Here is a 4,126-nt window from a genome sequence, read left to right on the forward strand (position 1 = left end):
AATGTTAAGTTAAATTCATGTAATGATATGAACTTATGGTAATCGTTGGTTTGGTGACTGCATAGACTTCCCCACTTGTGAAATTACGTTGTGGTTATTATTTTGATGAGTTGAGTTCAGTTTGTTTGAATTATCGAGTGATGTGTGGTATGTTTATGAACTGCACAGGGTTATGAATTTGTAGACTATAGAGGTGAAATTTTGATCTGAATGTTTTCTTAGTGACCTCAAATGTGTGTTTGGATCCTAGATTAGTTGCGATGAAAATTTTAAATATTGTCGATATTTTGTGGGGCGTGACAGAGGTGGTATCAGAGCATGATTTGAGAATCACTAAGAATATTTTTTTTTTTTTTAGGTTTATTGACTATCATTTAGAGTTTGATCAAAGAAAATGTCTTTTTGATGTTTTAGGAAGCAAGGATGATGAGATCATCTGGTTCTCCTATTGCATCTACTGCTGATCAATTGAGTAGTATCATGCGGACTTTGGAGACTATTGCACAAGTGATGCAACAACAACAACAACCTGTCCTACAAGGAAGAAATGATGGAACAGGGACATCAAACCAGACGGGGTTGGTAATTGAACAGTTTAAGAAGCTTAGTCCTCCCAGTTTTAGTGGCGAGTCTGATCCAATGGTGGCAGAACGATGGATGATGCAGATAGAGAAAATATTTGATGCCTTAAATTATCCTGATGATCGAAAGGTTTTTCTTGCCACTTTTATGCTGGAAGGAGAAGCTGAACACTGGTGGAGAATGATTAAGAGGATGTCTGAAATCAAACATGAGCCAATGACATGGAAGTTATTCCAAGAAAAGTTTAATGATAAATATTTTCCAGATTGTATGAGAGAGCAAAAGGAATTGGAGTTCTTAAATCTTATCTAGGGAAGTATGACGGTTACAAAGTATGAATCTAAATTCACTGAGCTCTCTAGGTTTGCCACACATATGACTGATGATGAATCTAGGAAAGCAAGAAGGTTTGAAAGGGGATTACGGCCAGCAATAAGAAGCCGAATGTCAGCTTTAAAACTACAAACATATGCAGATACGGTAGAAAGAGCTTTGAAAATTGAACGAGACATGGAGGAAATTCAAGAAATCATTGGCAAGAACAAAAAGGACAAATTTACTAGCAAAAGCAGGAGAGAAAATGAATATGAAGCTAGTAACAAGAGGTTTAAGACATCTGGATTTGAGAAATGAAAACCATTGCGGAGGACTCAGTCATGTGCAAGATGTGGATTAAATCATGAAACAAGTCAGTGTTTTCGGGTGACTGGAGCCTGTTTTGTTTGTGGAAAGTTGGATCATCAAATAAAAGATTGCCCTCTGAGGAAGAAGAAAGAGCCACTATCTCCTAGACCCTCAGCCCATGCTAGAGTGTACGCTATCACTAAACAAGATTCTAAAGCTTCTAAATCAGTGGTGGAAGGTATTCTTCATGTTTCTAAAAGAAATGCAAAAGTTTTGTTTGATCCCGGCTCCAACTTATCTTTTGTTTCACGATACTTTGCTTGTCACTTGGATATTCTACCTAGACCCCTGGATTATATGTTATATGTAACAACTGTTGTTGGAGATTCATTGGCAACAAACTTAGTTTACCCATCTTGTTTGATCTCTATTGGAGAACACGAACTCTTTGCTGATTTGATTCTCCTAGAGATCCAGGGTTTTGATATTATACTTGGCATGGATTGGTTATCTTCTCATCACGCTAGTATTGATTGTTACAAAAAAATAATTACTTTCTGCATATCAGATCAGCCTATATTTTTCTTTGAGGGCATTAGGCATGATTTGCCTCCTTGCTTGATATCAGCACTTCAAGTTTATCGTCTTATGCAGAAAGGTTGTTTTTGTTATATGGTGTGTGTAAAGGAGCATTCAAATCAGAAAACCCACCTAGATGAAATTCTAGTGGTCAAAGAATTCCTTGATGTATTCCCAGATGACTTGCCTGGTTTACCTCTAGAGAGAGAGGGTGAATTTGCTATTGATCTGGTCCCCAGTACAACCCCAATATCTAAGCCTCCCTACAGAATGGCACCACTCGAGCTAGAGGAACTAAAGTAGCAAATACAAGAATTATTAGATAAGGGTTTCATACGACCCAGTGTATCCCCATGGGGTGCTCCGGTACTATTAGTGAAGAAGAAGGATGGAACATTGAGGCTTTGTATTGATTATAGACAGTTGAATCAGGTGACCATCAAAAACAAGTATCCCATACCTAGAATTGATGATTTGTTTGATCAACTGCTGGGTGCACAAGTATTCTCTAAGATTGACCTGAGGTCAGGTTACTATCAGTTGAAGATCAAGGAGGAGGATATTTCAAAAATAGCTTTCAGAACTCGATATGGTCATTATGAATTCTTGGTGATGCCTTTTGGTTTGAGAAATGCCCCTGCAGCTTTTATGGAACTAATGAATAGGATATTTCAACCGCTCTTGGATATCTATGTAATTATATTTATTGATGACATATTGGTGTATTCAAGGAGTAATTAAGAGCATGAGGAACACTTGAGAAATGTATTATCCACACTAAGAGAAAAGAAGTTGTATGCAAAGTTCAGCAAATGTGAATTTTGGTTAAATGAAGTTGCTTTCTTAGGCCATGTGATTTCAGGGAAGGGTATATCTATTGATCCAAGAAAAATAGAAGCTGTAGTTGAATGGGAAGTACCAACAAATGTAACGGAAGTTAGAAGCTTCTTGCGCATGGCAGGTTATTACAGGAGATTTGTGGAGGGATTTTCTTGAATTGCTCAACCTCTCACCAAACTCACTAAGAAGAATATGAAATTTGTATGGGGTGATGATTGTGAGCAAAGTTTTCAAGAGTTAAAAAGAAGATTGACTAGTGCCCCTATTCTCACTATTCCAAGTGGTAGTGATGAGTTTGTAGTTTATACTGATGCTTCAAGAAAGGGCCTAGGATGTGTTTTGATGCAGGAAGGGAGAGTAATTGCGTATGCTTCTAGGAAACTTAAAGGTTATGAATTGAATTATCCAACTCATGATTTGGAATTGGCAGCAATTATTTTTGCTCTAAAGATTTGGAGACATTATTTGTATGGACGACAGTTTGAAATCTTTACTGATCACAAGAGTTTAAAATATATTTTCACTCAGAAAGAGTTAAACATGAGGCAGCGAAGATGGATAGAACTTCTGAAGGATTATGATTGTGCCATCCGTTATCACCCGGGCAAGGCCAATGTTGTAGCTGATGCACTTAGTAGGAAATCTACAAGTTTTATGGCTAGTCCGGTCGTGAAGCAATGAAAGTTATTAGAAGAAAATTTTGATTTGAAAGCTTTAAGGAAAGAGCAAGACTCTATGATATTGATGGCCTCCATTCAAGTGCAATCTGATCTTATTCAACAAATTAAGGAAGGACAATTACGAGATCCACATTTAATCTACTTGAGGAATGAAGTAGAAAAGGAATTGAAGCCACAATTTCAAGTTTCAAAGGATGGCCTATTGAGATTTGGGGAGAGAGTATGTGTACCAAATGAACCGGATATCAAGAATCAAATCCTAAAGGAAAGTCATACTTCAAAGTACACCATACATCCTGGGAGCACTAAGATGTATAGAGATCTTCAAAGTCATTATTGGTGGGAAGGCATGAAGAAGGAAATTGCAATGTATGTTTCAAAATGTTTGACTTGTCAGCAAATCAAAGTAGAACACCAAAGACCTGGAGGGTTGTTGCAACCTTTAGATATTCCTGAATGGAAATGGGAATGTATTACTATGGATTTTGTTTCAGGACTACCCAGAACCTCTAGAAAGCATGATGCTATTTGGGTTATCATTGATAGGTTAACAAAATCTGCACACTTCCTACCGATTAATATGACTTATTCGCTTGATAGACTTGTAGATTTATATGTTAATGAAATAGTAAGACTTCATAGTATTCCAAAGGAGATCATCTCTGATAGAGACTCCAGATTTCTCTCTAGATTCTGGAGAAGATTACAGGAATCTATGGGCACTAAAGTCAAGTTTAGTACTGCATATCATCCTCAGACTGATGGTCAGTCAGAAAGAACAATTCAAACACTTGAGGATTTGCTTAGAGCCTATGTTATGG

Source organism: Musa acuminata, chromosome BXJ1-5 (assembly GCF_036884655.1).
Source record: "Musa acuminata AAA Group cultivar baxijiao chromosome BXJ1-5, Cavendish_Baxijiao_AAA, whole genome shotgun sequence".
NCBI classification, from domain to species: domain Eukaryota; kingdom Viridiplantae; phylum Streptophyta; class Magnoliopsida; order Zingiberales; family Musaceae; genus Musa; species Musa acuminata.